General features: G+C 37.0%; 1 protein-coding gene across 4 annotated transcripts in view; it reads left to right on the top strand.

The window, feature by feature from the left end:
- CDK8 (cyclin dependent kinase 8) overlaps nt 1-22,615 on the top strand; it is a 136,091-nt gene that overhangs the window by 45,464 nt on the left and 68,012 nt on the right. The gene's annotated exons all lie outside the window — the stretch shown is intronic.

Genomic DNA, 22,615 nt, shown 5'->3' with positions numbered 1-22,615 from the left:
CTACTGAACAACCAGCGGATCAAAGGGAAATAAATAATCTTGAATTAAAAGTGGAAACAGCATCTCAAAACTTTGTGATGCAGTTCTGTGAGGAAGTTTATAGTGATAAATGCCTACATTAAGAAACTGGATGGGGCGCCTGGGTGACTCAGTGGGTTAAGCCGCTGCCTTCGGCTCAGGTCATGATCTCAGGGTCCTGGGATCAAGTCCCACATTGGGCTCTCTGCTCAGCAGGGAGCCTGCTTCCCTCTCTCTCTCTCTGCCTGCCTCTCAGTGTACTTGTGATTTCTCTCTGTCAAATAAATAAATAAAAATCTTTATTAAAAAAAAAAAAGAAACTGGAAAGATCTGCAATAGCCTCACTTTATAACTCAAGGAACTAGAAAAAGAACAAACTAAACCCTAAGTTAACAGAAAGAAGAAAATACCAAAGTTTGGTATTTTCAAAAATTAATGAAAGGGAGACCAAAAAGAAAATAGAAAATATCAATGAGAGAAAGTGCTGTTTTTTTTAAAGCTAAACAAAAAATAGCTTTGAAACGTTTAGCTAGAGTAAAAAAAAAAAAACAAACAAACAAAAACGATTTGGATAAATAACATCAAAAATAAAGAGGAGACATTGCAATTGATGTCAAAGAAATACAAAAGATCCTAAGAGATTACTATGAATGATTATATGCTAACAAATTACGTAACCTATAAGAAATTCATAAATTCCTAGAAACATACAGCCTACCAAGACTTAGTAAGAAATAGAAAATCTGTATCAGTAAGAAATAGAAAATCTGTTCATAGGAACAAAGTAAGGAGATTGAATCAATAACCAGAAACCTCCCAACAAGGAAAAGCCTAGTACCAGATAGTTTCCTTGTAAATTCTAAATATTTAAGAAAGGATTAACACCAGTCCTTCTCAACCTCTTCACAAAAATTGAGGAGGAGGTCAGCATTTTGCAAGGCCAGCATTACCCTAATACCAAGCCAAATGAGGACATTACAAGAAAAGAAAACAGGCCAATATACTTACTGAATAGAGATGCAAAAATACTGGACAAAATATTAGCCAACTGATTTCAGCACCATATTAAAAGGATCTTAATGCTATAATCAAGTGAGACTTATCCCTAGGATGCAAGGATCTTTCAACATACACAAATCAATAAATGTGATACATCATGTTAATGGGATGAAAGATAAAAATAGATAATAAAAATTATACAATCATCTCAATAGATACAGAAAATGCATTTGCCAAATACAGTGACTAAATTTCATGACTAAAAATTCTTGACAAAGTAGATATAGGGGGAATATGCCTCAAAATAATAAAGACCGTATAAAACAAGACCAGGTAACATCATACTCAGAGTAAAAAGCAAAATGGTTTTCCTCTAAGATCAGGGTGCTTACTCTTATCATTCCTATTCAACATACTACCAGAAGTCCTTGCCAGAGCAATTAGGCAAGGAAAATAAAAGACATCCAATTCAGGAAGAAGTAAAATTGTTTGTTTGCGGATGATATGATCTTATACCTAGAATATTCTAAAGACCCCACCAAAAAACTATTAAAAATATTTATCTATTCATTTTAGACAGAGAGCACAAGCAAGAGGGGCAAAGGGAAAGATGATCTCAAGTAGACTCCATGCTGAGCGGGGAGCCCCATGTGGGGCTTGATCTCATGACCTGAGCTGAAGCTGGGAGTCTGATGCTTAACCAGTTGCACCCCCACATGCCCTAAGAAATAATTTGCATTTCTGTGCACTAACAACAAAGCATCTAAAAAGAAAGGAAGAAAAGAATCTTATTTATTTATTTATTTATTTTAAAGATATTTATTTATTTGAGACAGAACAACAGTCAGGGGCAGAGGCAGAGGGAGAAGCAGGCTCCCAGCTGAGCAGGCAGCCTGTTGTGGGACTCCATCCCAGGACCCAGGGATCATGACCTGAGACACTTTACCCGCTGAGCCATCCAGGCACCCCAAAACAATCTCATTTAAAATAACATCAAAACCCATAAAATACTTAGGGATAAATGTAATGAGAAGATTTGTACAATGAAAACTCGTAAGACTTCAATGAAAGAAATTAAAGAAGACACAAATAAATGGAAGGATATCCCATTTTGGTTAAATGGAAGAATAATATTGTTAAAATGTCCATACTGCCCAGGCAATCTACAGATTTAATGTATTCTTTATCAAAATTCCAGTGATATTTTTCACAGAAATAGAGAAGACAATCCTGAAATGGAACCACAAAAGACCCCAAATAGCAATGCAGCCTTGAGAAAGAACGACAAAAATTGCATCATCTTTTCTGATTTCAGTCTACAGTATAAGCTCACAGTGAAGAGGTATGGTACATAGACCAATGGAACACAATTGAGAGTTCAGAAATAAACTCTTGCATATCCCAATATGTGACTAGTATTTGACTAATAATACAAATATGTCTCTTAATATTTGAGTAGGGAGCCAAGAATGCTCTTTAGAGTGACTAAGGGGTAAAGAGCCAGTTAGATACCTGCTCCTGTAGTTCAGAAGGGGAATGATACGGACAAAGAACGGCAGTAAGACTGGGGAGCAGGGATTTGGTAACTGACTAGGTAGGTGAAAGGAAGAGGAAAATAAAATAATTGCCTGGTTGGGTAGTGGTGAACCACAAAATTGGGCAAGTTGTGAAGGTCTGAGGACCAGGGCTGAGGTGAAAGTGGGGATAGGACAGTGATTTGGAATCTCCAGGTACGGAAGCAGATCCCTCTGATTCTTGAATCCTTTCACTTCCCCTGCTTTCTTTGGTAGTCCAGAGTTTGCAGGAGAAGGGAAAGATCTCTGACCGCTTTCACAGGTCTAAATTTTCGAATTGGCCTTAGGTGTCTATCACTTTAACCTCTTATTCACCAGATATTTTTTAATTTGTTTTTCCTTATCTCACATTTTATTTTGGAGATAAATCTTCTGAAATAATTTTACCTTAGACTTTCTACATAGAACTGTCAGAATAGATCTGTTCTGAGAAATATAATGTGTAAATGCAGGGCAAAGAACATTTCCAAGTTTCTGTAAACATCACTTTATATACTTCTGCTTTTAATTCATCTTAAAGAAATCAAACATTAGAATCCAAGTTAACTCTGAAGCTATGGCTAATATATTTTGTAAAACTGGGTTACTAGGATGAAATAGCTTATGTATTTGTAGCTCTTTCTAGGTCTATTTCATATCTAGATCACTGCTTCAGACTCAGAATAGATTTATAATTATAGAGTTGGCCTTCATGCAGGTATTCTCATTCTTTGATATCAAATTTATGAAGTTTATGTATATACTTTCATCCTAGGACTTTATAATAGTAGGAATGAAGACAGAAATTATCCATAGAGTCATCAAGCTAGTCTTGCAGCAGTGTGTAGTATGGGAAAATTAGTCATTTCAGTGGTCTGTGATATACTTGCTCTGCAGTCGTAAAAATATATTCACTTTTCATTATGAGCAGATAACGGTCTTCTCACAATCGATCTTTTCTCCAGATGTCTATTTAAGAACAGTTTTATAGGTGTTTAATTACAAAAATTGTATCAGCTGACATGTTACATAATATAGATTAGTTCACAAAATGATATGAACTGTTGTTTTGTCTGATGTGTCATTTAAAAGTATTTAGCTCTTTAAAGGTGTAAAAGATCGATTTATTAGGAGTAGCAAAGCTTATCTAACCTGTAGGAGATGTTAAGAGTTTATTAGAATCAAAACTTGTTTGTACATCTCCTTTTGAGAACTGGTTGGAAATTGGTTTTCCCCACTACTTTTACATTTTATGATTAATCTAGTTCTGATAATCATAAGATATTTTCTCCCTTTCGTATAGTCTTTTGTGCCTTGTCTCTTGGTTTCAAATCATTCCAAGTGTATAATTTTTAAATCATAGCTTTTATACACAATTTAAATGTTTACATCTTTGCTATTTTTTGGTTTTATGTAATTAAAAGAGCGTAGATCTGTGAATGCCTCAAGGAAAACTTGAAACCTCCAGTAGTCTTTTGTTTAAGGTCTTTTGGTCCTCTTTTTGTTGTTTATATGATAATAGCAGCTTTAAATGAAAAGTTTCTGATAGCCTGTTATCCATGCATTGCCAGGTAAGTTGTTAGGAGGGAGTTTGAATCTGTGTGTTAATGATAAGCAAAAATAATGTGCATATTAACTCATGTAGGTAGAGGAGATGTGTTCATTTACATATGACCCCTTTATTGCTGTGGTGAAAATGCCTAAGAGTATTTTACCTGGAAGCAATTTGTAAAAGAGTTGGTAGTCCTTCTTCCTGAACTGAGCAAGTGTAGCATATGGTGGAAAATGCTTTCTGGAATCAAACTGCCTGGTTTTGAGGTCCTGGTTTGCTACTCTCTAGCCTTGTGACTACAGATTCTCTCTTTCCTTTTATGTAAAATAGGATAGCAATGATATGTTGTGATGTCATTATTAAAGAACACTTGCACATAAAGGACAATCTCTATCATAAGCTATATAAACTACGTAACTGATAGGGTTTTTTTTGTGAACCACCTATAACATTCTTCTCATGACTGCCAGAGTTAAAACAGTACTGTGGGTAGTCAGTAAATTAATTGTCCTAATAATGATTTTCTTATTCCTCTGTGTATATATTTATACACATATATATTTAGATGTATATCTGTTTATGTATATATGTGGGTATATAAGTGCATATGTATGTATATGTATTTATGTACACATATTTACATATATATTCTGAAACGTGCTTATGTATATGCACATAAATATTTCTGCAGAAAAAGCATGTGGCCAATGCTGTCTATACATAACTACATATGTGTAAAATACACATTTTGTGTAAATAATTCCAGTGCATGTATGGGATGGATTTTTACATTGTAATTTATCTTAAATGCTTAATGTGTAGTACTTGGCTATGGAAAATGCTTGGTTCATACTATATTCTTCTAGGAATCTGATTCATTCTCTGCCTGCCAGGAAGTTGCATTTATTGAATATTCACTTTTGGGAGAAATGGGCTTTCTGGTATTTTGGAAAGTTGGAGGCAAAGTATATAGTTCCCGCTTCTGGGACATGACTCGGCTTCCTCCCCTCAGAAAACACTGAACTTGTTTCAAGAACTAGGAAAACACAGGACTTATAAGTCTACTAATAGAGTGATTTTCTACAGAACAGTGTGAAAGTGTCAGATTTAACAGGTTAATGTTAATATTGTTGTAGGACTTAAGATTCTCTAATTTGGCATGACCCTGCCTTGTGAGGAGAGACTTGCTGGCAGCTGATGCCATCCCCTTCATCCTTCATCCATTCTGAAATAGACTGCATATTTCATTCCTCTGTGTGGCCCTCTATTTCTGGTCAGATGTTACATATTTACCTAATTACAATGAGACTCTGTCCAAGTCTACCTTATGTGTAATCGGTGTTGGAGCAGTGGGTAGGAAACGGAAGAGGCAGGCTTCTTCTTGCCAGTTTTTAACTCCTGTGAAGCTCTGAGCCTGTACTTGGAAGGACTGTGCTTAGGCGAGGTGAGTTTATCACTCCCTAATTCCACTCCTGTTTATTTATATGTTGAAAATAGCAAAATCTTAGTTTGGGCACTTGTTACTTGACTTTTAGATTTTTGACAATAGCTTCCTAATTATCTTTTTGACCTCCAGTCTTGATCCTTCCAGTGTGTGCTAATGTGTGATTTTTCTGTCAGTTTAGTCTAGTCAGATCTTAAATGTTCTTAACACTGTCAAATATCTATGTAATTCTTTTGAAACTTTCATAAATTTTATATATCTTTGACATATACCAAATTTAACTCTTCTCCTGCTGTAATTTTTTCCCTAGACTTTTAGGAAATCCTGTTTTTGTACCTGAGTAGGGGTGTTCCATTTAACTGGTTGTTTCTTGGTTTTTGTACATAGAATTGAATTGAAAATACTGCTTAGTATTTTAGTACATGGCATACTATCATTGTCAACATGTAAGGCCCTCTGTTTTTCTTTATTTTTCATTCTCTTATCTTTGCCCAATTCTCTTATCCCATTATAATCAGCTTCCAGTCTTCTTTTTTCAGTATATATCCTTTCAGCCCCTATTCCAATCTAAATATCTTTGGAACATACTTGTATTCCTGAAAATATTGTTTGTGTAGGGTTGTAAGTATTCTCAGTATATGCATATACCATGTGTCACTTATCTGCTCCCAGTGATTCACACACAGTATACCTCTGTTTGCGTCTACAACTGTCACTTTTTGCAGATATATGAAACCTTTCCTGTGGTACGTAAAATCAGAAGAGAAATTGCTGGTGTAGGAAATACACATACTTAATATCACTATTCTAGATTACTTTCTAAAATGTTTGTGCTAGTTTATACTCTTAGTAATAATAGGAAATGAGGGATATCCTTCCTTTATATTTTCACCAGTTTAAATGAAAACCATTAAATAATGTTAAATATTAGTCTTTAAAGATACTAGAAACAAAAATAGAATGCAAGAGTGAGAGGAACGGTGTGTATTCATTTAAGTAGAAAAACTTTTGTGGCCTAATTTTTCTTTATAAATTCAGGTTTAACCTGGTGATTCACAGACCTGTACCCCTGGGGATAAAAATATATGTTTATAAAAAATTAAAAATTAAAAAAAAATCCAAAATACATAATGCACTTCAAATAAATTTCTTTTAAAATTCCAAAATCCATATATATTCCTATCTGTTATTGTAATTACAGTGGTATATCATGCAAAGGTATATCTTAGTGCCCTGGTCTACCTTGATCCATATTAGACTAGTGTTACTTAAACTGTAGTTCATGGACACATTTCTCTCCATGAACACATTTTTATATCCTATCTTTTCTGCAATGTAATGAGTGTAGAAATTTAAAATAAGCATTGGAAACTTTTGCATTAATTGACATTATATATCTCTACTTCTTTAGTTTAATAATAGTAATTGTTATTAGTGTACAATAATAAGGCTATTACTGGATTTTGCATGTATTTCCATTTCATTTTTCTTAAATATAATAATAATTATATTTATGAAAATGTTTTGTGATTGATTGAAGTATTTTAAATGTACCTTCACTCCACAGGTTATGAAGCACTGTTCCATGTTAATTCATTGTTGAATGTAAATGTCAATTTTTTTCAATTGAACATGAAAAAAAACAAAAATAATTTAGTTCTATATATTTAAAAATACTAAAATCTTAGATTATTTAATATTTGTTGAATCATGTTCACGGCTTATCTTTTTTATTATAGGATTAAATATTTTGAGTTTTACTTAAGATCTAGGGATATTTTACATAGTTTTTTACATATTTGTGTAAGCAAATTGTTCATTTTTAATAACAATAAAACAAAATTCATAAAATGCAAAAAAAAAATTTCAGGTTTAACACTTTGTTGTTAATGATAGAATAAAGATTGCATGTAAGAAGCTGTAATGTAAAGACTTCAGAGCCCATCCAGTTTATTTGTTCAACAAGGAGCATTCATAACATTCTTTTCAATTATAGAGTATTGGTGACAGGGTAGAATGTAGATTAAGGGAGATGAAGACATTTTTAGGGTGTTTTAATAACCTCAATCTTGAATACTTATTGATAGTAATACTTGGAATATAATATGTGAACATTTAAGAAATGTTTGGGTATATTCACATTCTGATATAATACTACTTTTAAGAAAAAAAATATTTGGAGTCAAATAGAAATAAGTGTATATGTGAAATAGGAGGAAAGACCAACCATTTGGAAGAAAAATGCTATGCATTAATTTATGGTTTTAGCGTTGCTTATTTCTTTGACCATGAATATTAAGGAGAAGAAAAATGATTATAGGTGACTAATGTTGAGACAGTAGTTCTTGAAGTCAAGATGCAATGACTATAATAACTTTACTTTTTATTAGAGTTGTGTTCAGAAAAATGACACTGTGGGCAGATGACTTAAGAGAGATTGATAAGTAGTAATCTGTTTCTAAGCAAAAAGCCAAGTTCAAGTGTGGTTTTGGTGTAGACAGAAACTTTCCTAGGTTTGACATCACAGGGGCTGCCTGTCCTGTTTACCGTTTTGAGTTTACTATTTCAGAAGTTGCTTTGTATTTGAGTATGATTGCCTAGGAGTTAGAGTAACCGGAGTTGGACCCAAGAGAAGGTGGCTACAATCTCAGTAATTAGTTTGTTTGCATATTTTAGTGAAATCATGAGCAAATTGTAGCCAGGAATTGGACTCATACAAGGAATGACTAGGGATACAAAGAGCAGTATTATGAGTATTTTTATTAGACGTAATAGGTGTCTAGTAACAATTCAGAAATTTAAACCAGCATAGAAGATAGAAAAGAGGTTGGGGGTTGGCGAGGGCATGCAGATTTAGCCCAACAGTCTTTGGTTCAGGCCATTTAGATCTTGTTCTGTGGATCCTGGGTGGAAGCTGTCTCATTCTCCAGGATCATCTTCTGGAAGATTCTTAGGAATCCTCAATTTGAGGTCTCTGGCTGGGACTGTCTTCCAGTAATTTGAGGATGTGTTATGTCACTGTAATTGAGAGCTGTGCATCCAAGGAGTTTTACTGCTGTTTTAGTTGTCAACAAAATATGCCAAGGTCATTTCCATGGGGGTTCAAGTGCAGTCTTTCCCTAACAATGCTGCAAAAATAGCCAGTCACCTAATCGGAGAGCATGTTGAGCTGATTAAATATCTAGCAAGGGAAGATAAGATTGAACAGCTCTGGAAAATTTTTATGTTAACTAGAATTTTTTATGGGAGAGAAAGGCTCCTGTATTAACTATATGTTGCACAATTTCTAAAGATTCAGTCAGTGATTACCCACAGAATTAGAAGGTATTGTAAACAGTGAGGATTTCAATCATCCTGCAGGACTCCTTGATTTCTACCATCAAGTGTGCTATGCTTGTTTCTGATCGACAAGGATATTAAAACCTAGAAACAAAAATCAAATTGAAACAGTTATTGTACCAGTTTTTCTATAAGAACATAAGTCTGCCTCTTCTCGACTTAAAGTATATAAAACAGTAAGCATATGTATCTACGTGAATACATTTTATTTGCATTTAATCTATAAAGACTGAACTTCTCTTTTGATTGGTCAAATAAATCAATTTGGAGAGAATACAGTTTTCAAAATAGGAAATCCAGAGATAGAGATACTTTAAGTCTAAAAGTTTATTATTTTGATTTGGGGACCTAAGTCACAAAAGACAAAATCAAAAAGAATTTTAAATTATAATAATACATGAGCCTTAGTTGTGGTATCCAAAGGTAAAAAGTAGTTCCATGCTATATTTGAAAATACTATCTCAATAGGAATAATAATTATTAGGACCTTTAATCTTTTTAAATAAGGAGATTTTATTAAAAATGATTTTAAAAATGGCTTAGACCCAGTATTATATATTAAGAGCATTCTTTCCCAAAATAGAAATGTTAAGATCATTAGAAATACCTAAGGTATATCACACTACAGCAAGTTAGGTGGTTGAGTTCACATCTTTGTGATTTGGCCAGCTCAGCTTGTTGTCTTGTACCGTCACTAAGATTGCATACTGTAGTCTAGCACCCTCCCAGGCCTTTTCCCTGCAGTAACCATCAAACTGCAGCACACAATGACAGTTGCTTATGATGTACTTCCAGATTACTGCATAATAAAGATAATTACATCTTCAGTTTAACACATTAGACTTTGTGTAATTCACAATTTTTACTACATAACTAAACACAGTGATTAGTTAAGCTGTTTATTTCCTCCCCCCCCCCCCAGCATGACTTTTTTCCCCCTAAAGAATGAAGGAAGCAGTGCACTTATTTCACATTCTGGCTCAAGCTCCTTGATCTGGCCAACTCCTCCATAATGTTTTCTTGTCATTGCTACTGACAGTGTAATTCTCCAGAACAGAGTCTTAAACTCCAAACCACATCTACTGACACTGTAATCAATACTTCATGATTTTACGGCATGCAGTTGCTCTAGAACTTCTAGCTAATAAAACTGCTATTGAGAAGTCCACAGGTATCCTGATTCCTAATCCTTTTTTAAAATTTAATTTTATTGAGTTATAATTCACATATAGTATTGTGTAAATTTAAGGTATACAACTGACTGATCAAATTATATATTGCAATATGATTACCACTGTAGTGTAACTAACACTTATATCATGTCACATAATTATCATTTCCTTTTTTGGTGGGAAAATTTAAGATCTAGTCTCTTAGTAACTAACTTTGAAGTTTATAATACGGTGTTGTCTATAATCACTATGTTGTTTGTTGAGTCTCCAGGACGTTTTTATCTTCTGGTTGCAAGTTTGTACCCTTACAGTGTCTCCCCAGTGTGCCTAGCCCCTGGTAACCACCATTGTACTTTCTGTTTTTATGAGTTCCGGGATTCCACATGTAAGTGATATTGTACAGTGTTTGTCTTTCTCTGATTTATCTCACTTAGCTTAATGTCCTCAGGTTCATCCATGTTGTCACAGATGGCAGGATTTCATTCTTTCTCATGGTTGAGTAATATTGGTCCTTTCTCAGTGACCCATTACCTATTTAACATGCAAGCATGTTAAATCTGCTCGTCTCCATTTTTCTGAAATGTCTAAATATTGTGTCTTGATATAGATCTATTTTCAACTATTTGTGATGGGAACTCATTGGACCCTTTGAGTTTTATAAACCCTGTCATTCAGTTTAGGACGTTTCCTTGAATCACTTCATTAATTTTCTTTCTTTCTGTTCTCTGTTCTTTCTTTCTAGAACTCTTAATTATTTGTATACTGGATTCCATGGGCTGGTTGTCTGATTTTTCTGTTTTTCTTTATTTTATTGTTCTATTTGCTAGAATATCTCTTCAACTTCATTTTCTATCCAACCAGTTCAACCTCCAGAGATATCTAATACTCTCAGTTCTCTGATTTTGGAGGAAATTGCTGTGTACATCTAATTGGTTCTTAGCATTCTTCACTGTCAGCTTCTGAGTTAGTTTTCCTGGATCCTCTCAGTCAGTATTTGTCCACTTACTTTTTAGTTTCCGAAGTTTTTTGCTGCCTTCTCTCCATTTTTCATCTATATGAGTTTATATCTTTTAAACATTTCTTTACCATAGGTTTAGTAGGGTTGTAGGAGGGAAGTGAAATTTCATATGTGTATTCACTATGCTATTTTTTTAAAAAAGATTTTATTTATTTATTTATTTGACAGATCACAAGTAGGCAGAGAGGCAGGCAGAGAGAGGAGGAAGCAGGCTCCCTGCCGAGCAGAGAGCCCAGGACCCTGGGATCATGACCTGAGCCGAAGGCAGAGGCTTTAACCCACTGAGCCACCCAGGCGCCCCTTCACTATGCTATTTTACCAAAACACTGCTCATTTTTTAAAACTACTCTTTAACAACCGTTTTATATTATTGACTTAATTCTCCTGTCTTTTAAAGGCATGTGTTCATTATGGTTTCATCCTCCTCTTTTTCGTCTTCTCACATAGCATACTTTTCCTCAGCTTTATTTATTATTTTTTAATGTAATATTTTCTTCACATACTTACATGTTTTTTCTCTCCCTGAAGTAAAGCACATCACATAAACTCTATACCCCTCTTAGGAGACAGCTGACATAGAAGACCCTCTCCCATCTTACCTCTGCCTGTTCCTGAAATCATCCTTTCTCAGAGCTGTCAGCATGTTTGATGCTATTAAACTGCTACTGCTTCTCTCTGCTATTCTCTGAGCATGTCACACCTCCCCTGTGTTTCTGTATTGTTGTGCATGGCTATTCTCACTTTTTGGGATGTTGGCTCCAGCTACTGATTTCTCTCCCCAGCCCCTCCCTCCTTTCCTGACAGACTTCTGAGGTCTTAAGAATCTCTGCCTAAGTAGTCTCTTTCTGAAGCTTTCTTTCATCTTGCTTCAATCCTTCAAGCTATAGTCTTATCCCCTCTATTTATAGCACATAGAACACCTTAGTACGATTATTTATTTATATAGTCTGACTACTTCAACTGGATCATGACTGAAACTAGGGAACAGATCCTTTCCCTCTCCATTGTGCCATTTTACTATGACTGTGTAGATGGATATATAAATAAATGCGCTCTGTAAACCACAAAGCACTATTACATTATGATGTTAATTGTGTTCAGTGATTTTCAAGAGGAAGTGGCCTTTTTGATAATTAAACATCTTCAGTTTTTTTTATTGTACAATTTCACCTTTCTCATCATTTACTTTTATAAAATATAAGACATATGATTACTTGGGATGGGGATGAGGACTGTCTACAGATGAGAATTTTTCAGTTCATTGAGAAGACATTTACATCTAGCAACTTGGGTATTTATAAATAAGAGAAATTCGGAGTCATTGTTAAGGAGGTGAAGGGATAAGCCTTTGATTAAATTTATTTTCTTTCTCATCACTTTCTCCTTAGAATGCTCAGATCTAAGATGCTATCCTCAAATAGGACACAGAGCAATTTCTTACACTCCTGGGTTAATCTTCTGGTTAAATCAGTACCATATATGTGAAAGTATATAATAGACTTATTCTGACTCTGACTTCATTCTTTCTTTTTTCCTACCTATTCATTTATTTTAAAGATTTATTTATTTTTCTAAAGATTTTATTTATTTTGACAGACAGAAATCACAGGGAGGCAGAGAGGCAGAGAGAGAGGAAAGGAAGCAGGCTCCCTGCTGAGCAGAGAGCCCAACGTGGGGCTCGATCCCCGGACCCTGGGATCATGACCTGAGCCGAAGGCAGAGGCCTTAACCCACTGAGCCACCCAGGTGCCCCAAGATTTATTTATTTATTTTGAGAGAGAGAGCAGAAGGAGAAGGAAAGAGAGAGAATCTCAAGCAGACTACCTGCTAACTATTTACTCCCCCGGAGTGTGGAGCCCTGTGCGGGGCTATTTTTCATGACCCTGAAATCAGGACTGGAACCAAAACCAAGAGTCAGTTGCTCAACTGACTGAGCCATCCAGGCGCCCCTTGACTTCATTTTTGTGTGTGTGTCACTCTCCTTAACTTCTTTTTTTTTTAAGTCTTTCAGAAATCATTCAGACTTAGTGAACATTAAGTATAGATATACACTTAATGTATTTTTAAAATAATGAGTACCTGTGGTTCTTTACTAGAAAATACATTATAAAGCTGAATGTTGTAAAACAAATCTTTTTTCTGAAAAATAATGTTGGAATTGGGATTTTTTCCCCACAACTAAGGATTTGGTGTATGTATGTTGTAAAAACAAAGATAAAGCTATGTAAGTTTTAATAATAATTGAAGATAATAAGGTATTAAATGGGCTTAAAGGAATTTATTTTATAAGGATTTACTCATTTATTCAACCAAACCTCCTTTCATTGTATCTTGAACTCTACCACCTTTGCCCTTACTTTAGTTTATGACCTAATTCCCAACATCAGGAAAATATGAAAGCCATCAAGATGAGAACTCTTCCTTAAAATATTCCTCCTTCTAGCCCTCTCTAATCTCCACCCACCCCCTGCCCCAGCATTTCAGTCTTTGCTCTTGAAATTTTTACCTCTCTCTCTCATATCAGTAACTCCTTTTCTCTGGGTTTTTCCTGTCAGTACTTACTCTATTTAGGTCTTTTCCATCTTGAAAAAAATAATAATTCTTTAACCTATATATTACTCCAGCTACTGACATCTTTTTCCCCTTCTGATACCTATACTTCCTTAGTTTGCTTATGCCCCATTCATTCCTCAGCCTTCCGCAGTACACACCCTGCTGCAACATCACTCCCCCTATTTTTGCCTAATCTACTGTCTGGTGACTTCATCATTCCTAAATTCAGGGGACACTTCCTCATTCTTACCTTATTAGCCTTCTTTGCAGCTTCTGATACTATTTACTATTCTTCCCTTTTTCAAAAAATTTTTTTTTTTTTTTGACAGTGCTTCTCTTTGGTGTCACTTTACTCTCATAGCTTTAATTACTGTGGATATGCTGATTATAGTAAATTGGTGTCTTCAGCTTTCTCTAGAGCTTTAGACGTGTTTATTCAGCTTGGCATTTTCACTTAGGTGTCTCATATGTACTGTAGACTCAACCTGCACAAGACAGAACTGTCATCTTGTTCGCTCAGATCTTTTCCTCCTGCTGTTTTTTTTATTTCAGTCAGTAATATGCCATTAACCTATTGCTAGAGCAGAAATCATTTTCTTTGACTCCTCTTCCTTCTGCCCAGAGTTCAGTCACCAGGTGCTATTGGTTCTGCCTTATATCGCTCCAGTCTACCCCGTATGGCAGCCACCATTCTGTGGCCACCATCATCATCTTTCACCTGAGTAATTTTAACACTGTTTACTTTTAACTGGCTTCTCTGCCTCCTGTTCTTATTTACTCCCCCTAAGCATTCAAATGGCAGCCAGACATATTTTTTCAAATAAAATATAATTGATATTTTCTTTTTTTTTAAGGTTTTATTTATTTATATGAGAGAGAGAACATGCACAAGCAGGGAGAAGGAGAAAGGGAAAAGCAAATTCCCCCCACTGAGCAGGGAGCCTGATGTGCATCCCACGACCCTGAGCTGAAGGCAGACGCTTAACTGATTGAGCCACCCAGGCATCCCTTTTCTTTCTTTCTTTCTTTCTTTTTTAAAAGATTTTATTTATTTATTTGACAGAGATCACAAGTAGGCAGAGAGGCAGGCAGAGAAAGAGGAAGGGAAGCAGGCTCCCCACTGAGCAGAGAGCCCGAAGCGGGGCTTGATTTCAGGACCCTGGCATCGTGACCCAAGCTGAAGGCAGAGGCTTTAACCCACTGAGGCATTCAGGCACCCCCACCCAGGCATCCCTAATTGGTATTTCTTATGAAAGAAATCTTAAATGGAGTGCTTCCTGTTATTCTTGGAGTAAAAAGACTTTTACGTTGTGGTTCCTGATTAATGCCATCAGCCTTATCCCCCATTGTTTATGGTGTCTGTTCTCCCTCAGATGGTTTTCTTTCGTTTCATTTGTCTTCACATTGTGTTTTCCCCTTAACTCATAACACACACACACACACACACACACACACACCAGCAGTTTCTGAAGTCTGATCTGGGAACTGCTAGTTACCCCTCAGACACAGTCCTTTCAGAGGGTCCATGTGGTTGGCACTGTTTTCATTGTAGTGCTATGATACTACAGTTGACCCTTGAATAACATGGAGGTTGGGGTTGGGCTCCAATAGCCCACCACTATGTAAAATTCATATATAAGGACGCCTGGGTGGCGCAGTGGATTAAAGCCTCTGCCTTCAGCTCAGGTCATGATCCCAGGGTCTTAGGATCAAGCTCCACATCGGGCTCTCTGCTCAGCTGGGAGCCTGCTTCCTCCTCTCTCTCTCTCTCTCTCTGCCTGCCCTCTCTGCCTACTTGTGATCTTTGTCTGTCAAATAAATAAAATCCTTATAAATAAATAAATAAATAAATAAAATTCATATATAACTTCTTTTCTTTTAAACATTTATTTATTTATTTATTGCTTGTTTGTTTTTTTTTTTTTTTTTTTTTTTTTATTAATTTTTTATTTTTTATAAACATATATTTTTATCCCCAGGGGTACAGGTCTGTGAATCACCAGGTTTACACACTTCACAGCACTCACCAAAGCACATACCCTCCCCAATGTCCATAATCCCACCCCCTTCTCCCAAACCCCCTCCCCCCAGCAACCCTCAGTTTGTTTTGTGAGATTAAGAGTCACTTACGGTTTGTCTTCCTCCCAATCCCATCTTGTTTCATTTATTCTTCTCCTACCCACTTAAGCCCCCATGTTGCATCACCACTTCCTCATATCAGGGAGATCATATGATAGTTGTCTTTCTCTGCTTGACTTATTTCGCTAAGCATGATATGCTCTAGTTCCATCCATGTTGTCGCAAATGGCAAGATTTCATTTCTTTTGATGGCTGCATAGTATTCCATTGTGTATATATACCACATCTTCTTGATCCATTCATCTGTTGATGGACATCTAGGTTCTTTCCATAGTTTGGCTATTGTGGACATTGCTGCTATAAACATTCGGGTGCACGTGCCCCTTTGGATCACTACGTTTGTATCTTTAGGGTAAATACCCAATAGTGCAATTGCTGGGTCATAGGGCAGTTCTATTTTCAACATTTTGAGGAACCTCCATGCTGTTTTCCAGAGTGGCTGCACCAGCTTGCATTCCCACCAACAGTGGAGGAGGGTTCCCCTTTCTCCGCATCCTCGCCAGCATCTGTCATTTCCTGACTTGTTGATTTTAGCCATTCTGACTGGTGTGAGGTGATATCTCATTGTGGTTTTGATTTGTATTTCCCTGATGCCGAGTGATATGGAGCACTTTTTCATGTGTCTGTTGGCCATCTGGATGTCTTCTTTGCAGAAATATCTGTTCATGTCCTCTGCCCATTTCTTGATTGGATTATTTGTTATTTGGGTGTTGAGTTTGATAAGTTCTTTATAGATTCTGGACACTAGTCCTTTATCTGATATGTCGTTTGCAAATATCTTCTCCCATTCTGTCAGTTGTCTTTTGATTTTGTTAACTGTTTCCTTTGCTGTGCAAAAGCTTTTGATCTTGATGAAATCCCAATAGTTCATTTTTGCCCTTGCTTCCCTTGCCTTTTGCTTTGTTCCTAGGAAGATGTTGCTGCGGCAGAGGTCGAAGAGGTTGCTGACTGTGTTCTCCTCAAGGATTTTGATGGATTCCTTTCGCACATTGAGGTCCTTGATCCATTTTGACTCTATTTTTGTGTGTGGTGTAAGGAAATGGTCCAATTTCATTTTTCTGCATGTGGCTGTCCAATTTTCCCAGCACCATTTATTGAAGAGGCTGTCTTTTTTCCATCGGACATTCTTTCCTGCTTTGTCGAAGATTAGTTGGCCATAGAGTTGAGGGTCTATTTCTGGGCTCTCTATTCTGTTGCATTGATCTATGTGTCTGTTTTTGTGCCAGTACCATGCTGTCTTCATGATGACAGCTTTGTAATAGAGCTTGAAGTCTGGAATTGTGATGCCACCAACTTTGGCTTTCTTTTTCAATATCCCTTTGGCTATTCGAGGTCTTTTCTGGTTCCATATAAATTTTAGCATTATTTGTTCCATTTCTTTGAAAAAGATGGATGGTACTTTGATAGGAATTGCATTAAATGTGTAGATTGCTTTAGGTAGCATAGACATTTTCACGATATTTATTCTTCCAATCCAGGAGCATGGAACATTTTTCCATTTCTTTGTGTCTTCCTCAATTTCTTTCATGAGTACTTTATAGTTTTCTGAGTATAGATTCTGTGTCTCTTTGGTTAGGTTTATTCCTAGGTATCTAATGGTTTTGGGTGCAATTGTAGATGGGATTGACTCCTTAATTTCTCTTTCTTCTGTCTTGCTGTTGGTGTAGAGAAATGCAACTGATTTCTGTGCATTGATTTTATATCCTGACACTTTACTGAATTCCTGTATAAGTTCTAGCAGTTTTGGAGTGGAGTCTTTTGGGTTTTCCACATATAGTATCATATCATCTGCGAAGAGTGATAATTTGACTTCTTCTTTGCCGATTTGGATGCCTTTAATTTCCTTTTGTTGTCTGATTGCTGAGGCTAGGACCTCTAGTACTATGTTGAATAGCAGTGGTGATAATGGACATCCCTGCCGTGTTCCTGACCTTAGCGGAAAAGCTTTCAGTTTTTCTCCATTGAGAATGATATTTGCGGTGGGTTTTTCATAGATGGCTTTGAGGATATTGAGGTATGTGCCCTCTATCCCTACACTTTGAAGAGTTTTGATCAGGAAGGGATGCTGAACTTTGTCAGATGCTTTTTCAGCATCTATTGAGAGTATCATATGGTTCTTGTTCTTTCTTTTATTGATGTGTTGTATCACATTGACTGATTTGCGGATGTTGAACCAACCTTGCAGCCCTGGAATAAATCCCACTTGGTCGTGGTGAATAATCTTTTTAATGTACTGTTGAATCCTATTGGCTAGTATTTTATTGAGTATTTTCGCATCTGTGTTCATCAAGGATATTGGTCTATAGCTCTCTTTTTTGGTGGGATCCTTGTCTGGTTTTGGGATCAAGGTGATGCTGGCCTCATAAAATGAGTTTGGAAGTTTTCCTTCCATTTCTATTTTTTGGAACAGTTTCAGGAGATTAGGAATTAGTTCTTCTTTAAATGTTTGGTAGAATTCCCCCGGGAAGCGGTCTGGCCCTGGGCTTTTGTTTGTTTGGAGATTTTTAATGACTGTTTCAATCTCCTTACTGGTTATGGGTCTGTTCAGGCTTTCTATTTCTTCCAGGTTCAGTTGTGGTAGTTTATATGTTTCTAGGAATGCATCCATTTCTTCCAGATTGTCAAATTTATTGGCGTAGAGTTGCTCATAGTATGTTCTTATAATAGTTTGTATTTCTTTGGTGTTAGTTGTGATCTCTCCTCTTTCATTCATGATTTTATTTATTTGGGTCCTTTCTCTTTTCTTTTGGATAAGTCGGGCCAGGGGTTTATCAATTTTATTAATTCTTTCAAAGAACCAGCTCCTAGTTTCGTTGATTTGTTCTATTGTTTTTTTGGTTTCTATTTCATTGATTTCTGCTCTGATCTTTATGATTTCTCTTCTCCTGCTGGGCTTAGGGTTTCTTTCTTGTTCTTTCTCCAGCTCCTGTAGGTGTAGGGTTAGGTTGTGTACCTGAGACCTTTCTTGTTTCTTGAGAAAGGCCTGTACCGCTATATATTTTCCTCTCAGGACTGCCTTTGTTGTGTCCCACAGATTTTGAACCTTTGTATTTTCATTATCATTTGTTTCCATGATTCTTTTCAATTCTTCTTTAATTTCCCGGTTGACCCATTCATTCTTTAGAAGGATGCTGTTTAGTCTTCATGTATTTGGGTTCTTTCCAAACTTCCTTTTGTGGTTGAGTTCTAGCTTTAGAGCATTGTGGTCTGAAAATATGCAGGGAATGATCCCAATGTTTTGATACCGGTTGAGTCCTGATTTAGGACCGAGGATGTGATCTATTCTGGAGAATGTTCCATGTGCACTAGAGAAGAATGTGTATTCTGTTGCTTTGGGATGAAATGTTCTGAATATATCTGTGATGTCCATCTGGTCCAGTGTGTCGTTTAAGGCCTTTATTTCCTTGCTGATCTTTTGCTTGGATGATCTGTCCATTTCAGTGAGGGGAGTGTTAAAGTCCCCTACTATTATTGTATTATTGTTGATGTGTTTCTTTGATTTTGTTATTAATTGGTTTATATAGTTGGCTGCTCCCACGTTGGGGGCATAGATATTTAAAATTGTTAAATCTTCTTGTTGGACAGACCCTTTGAGTATGATATAGTGTCCTTCCTCATGTCTTATTATAGTCTTTGGCTTAAAATCTAATGGATCTGATATAAGGATTGCCACTCCTGCTTTCTTCTGATGTCCATTAGCATGGTAAATTCTTTTCCACCCCCTCACTTTAAATCTGGAGGTGTCTTCGGGCTTAAAATGAGTTTCTTGGAGGCAACATATAGATGGGTTTTGTGTGTTTTTTTTTTTTTTAAAGATTTTATTTATTTATTTGACAGAGAGAAATTACAAGTACACTGAGAGGCAGGCAGAGAGGGAGAGATAAGGAAGCAGGCTCCCTGCTGAGCAGAGAGCCCGATGCGGGACTCGATCCCAGGACCCTGAGATCTTGACCTGAGCCGAAGGCAGTGGCTTAACCCACTGTGCCATCCAGGCGCCCGGGTCTTGTTTTTTTATCCATTCTGATACCCTGTGTCTTTGACAGGGGCTTTTATCCCATTAACATTCAGGGTAACTATTGAGAGATATGAATTTAGTGCCATTGTATTGCCTATAAGGTGACTGTTACTGTATATGGTCTCTGTGCCTTTCTGATCTACCACTTGTAGGCTCTCTCTTTGCTTAGAGGACCCCTTTCAATATTTCCTGTAGAGTTGGTTTGGTATTTGCAAATTCTTTCAGTTTTTGTTTGTCCTGGAAGCTTTTAATCTCTCCTTCTATTTTCAATGATAGCCTCGCTTTATATACTATTCTTTGCTGCATGTTTTTCTCGTTTAGTGCTCTGAAAATATCATGCCAGCTCTTTCTGGCCTGCCAGGTCTCTGTGGATAAGTCAGCTGCCAATCTAATATTTTTACCATTGTATGTTACAGACTTCGTTTCCCGGGCTGCTTTCAGGATTTTCTCTTTGTCACTGAGACTTGTGAATTTTACTATTAGGTGACGGGGTGTTGGCCTATTCTTATTGATTTTGAGGGGCGTTCTCTGAACCTCCTGAATTTTGATGCTCGTTCCCTTTGCCATATTGGGGAAATTCTCCCCAGTAATTCTCTCCAGTATACCTTCTGCTCCCCTCTCTCTTTCTTCTTCTTCTGGAATCCCAATTATTCTAATGTTGTTTCGTCTTATGGTGTCACTTATCTCTTGAATTCTCCCCTCGTGGTCCAGTAGCTGTTTGTCCCTCTTTTGCTCATCTTCTTTATTCTCTGTCATTTGGTCTTCTATATCACTAATTCTTTCTTCTGCCTCATTTATCCTAGCAGTGAGAGCCTCCATTTTTGATTGCACCTCATTAATAGCTTTTTTGATTTCAACTTGGTTAGATTTTAGTTTTTTTATTTCTCCAGAAAGGGCTTTTATATCTCTTGAGAGGGTTTCTCTAATATCTTCCAGGCCTTTTTCGAGCCTGGCTAGAACCTTGAGAATTGTCATTCTGAACTCTAGATCTGACATATTACCAATGTCTGTATTGATTAGGTCCCTAGCCTTCGGTACTGCCTCTTGTTCTTTTTTTTGTGTTGAATTTTTCCGTCTTGTCATTTTGTCCAGATAAGAGTATATGAAGGGGCAAGTAAAATACTAAAAGGGTGGCAACAACCCCAGGAAAATGTGCTTTAACCAAATTAGAAGAGATCCAAAATCGTGAGGGGGGAGTAAGGGGATAAAAAGAGGTTCAAAAAGGAAGAAGGAAAAAAAAAAAGAAAAGAAAAAAAAAAGAAAAGAAAAGAATTTAAAAAAAGAAAACACCTAAGAAAAATGCAAAAAAGAAAAAATATATATATTAGATAAACTAGTAAAAAATCATTAAAAAAGAAAAAGGTAAAAGTTAAAAAAAAATTTTTTTTCCCGAAGGCGAGAAAAAAAAGAAAGAAAAAATGAAAAAGAAAAAAATTAAATTAACTGAAAGACTAAGAAAAATCACAGGGAAAAAGCCATGAGTTCCGTGCTTGGCTTTCTCCTCCTCTGGAATTCTGCTGCTCTCCTTGGTATTGAAACCGCACTCCTTGGTAGGTGAACTTGGTCTTGGCTGGATTTCTTGTTGATCTTCTGGGGGAGGGGCCTGTTGTAGTGATTCTCAAGTGTCTTTGCCCCAGGCCAAATTACACCGCCCTTACTGGGGGCTGGGGTGAGTAATCCGCTCGGGTTTGCTTTCAGGACTTTTGTTCCCTGAGCGCTTTCCATAGACTTCCGGAGGACGGGAATACAAATGGCGGCCTCCTGGTCTCCGGCCCGGAGGACCCGAGAGCCCAGGGCCCCACTCCTCAGTGCGCCCTCAGAGAACAGCGCCCAGTTACTCCTGTCTGCCTGACCTCCGGCCGCGCTCCGAGCTCACCGAGCCTGCGACCGGTTCAAGGTAACCCCGAGCTGCGAGCTTACTGCCGGCTCTGTCTCTGTAGCCGGCTTTCCCGTTCCAATACCCGCAAGCTCTGAGACACTCAGACACCCCCGATCCTTCTGTGACCCTGCCTGACCTGAAGCCACGCTGACCCTGTGTGGGCTTCGCCCCGGTTTAGCCTCTGGAGCAATGTCCCTCAGCGGAACAGACTTTTAAAAGTCCTGATTTTGTGGGCGGTTGCTCCGCCGCTTGCCGGGACCCGGCCCCTCCCCCCGGGGTCTAGCTTACCGTCGCTTTGGATTCACTTCTCCGTGGGTCCTACCTTTCAGAAAGTGGTTGTTTTTCTGTTTCCAGAATTGCTGTTCTTCTTCTCTTCGATCTGCCGATGGATTTTCAGGTGTTTGCAATCTTTAGATAAGCTATCTAGCTGATCTCAGGCTAGCTGAAGTAGTCTCAGCCTGCTACTTCTCCGCCATCTTGACTCCTCCCCAATTCATATATAACTTTTACTTCCCCAATAACTTCACTACTAATAACCTTACAGATACATAGTAGATTAATACGTATTTAGTATGTATATGTGATACATAGTGTATTCTTACAATAAAGGAAACTTGGAAAAAGAAAATGGTAAGAAAATCATAAAATTTAGTACTGTATTGTATTTATTTTAAAAATCTGCATATAAATGGACCACGCAGCTCAAACCCATGTTGTTCAGGGTCATCGGTATTTCCTTTTCTTACTGTCTCATGAATGTACAGTGCGTTTTTTCCAAAGGTGTCATAACATTTTGATGTCATTGCTCTGGTGGCTAGTAGGTATATGCTTTTGCATTCTCTGTTTTTAGAAGTTTCCATTTAAAGAAATCTAATAGGGTAAATAATGATAGATAAAACAAAAATTCTTGAGAGTTTTTAGTAATATCCAAGAG

The sequence above is a fragment of the Mustela putorius genome, unplaced genomic scaffold (assembly GCF_011764305.1).
Source record: "Mustela putorius furo isolate JIRA1106 unplaced genomic scaffold, ASM1176430v1.1 tig00003942_pilon_pilon_pilon, whole genome shotgun sequence".
Lineage (NCBI taxonomy): Eukaryota > Metazoa > Chordata > Mammalia > Carnivora > Mustelidae > Mustela > Mustela putorius.
The sequence above is the reverse complement of the archived record's forward strand: the minus strand, read 5'-3'. Positions and strand labels throughout refer to the sequence as shown.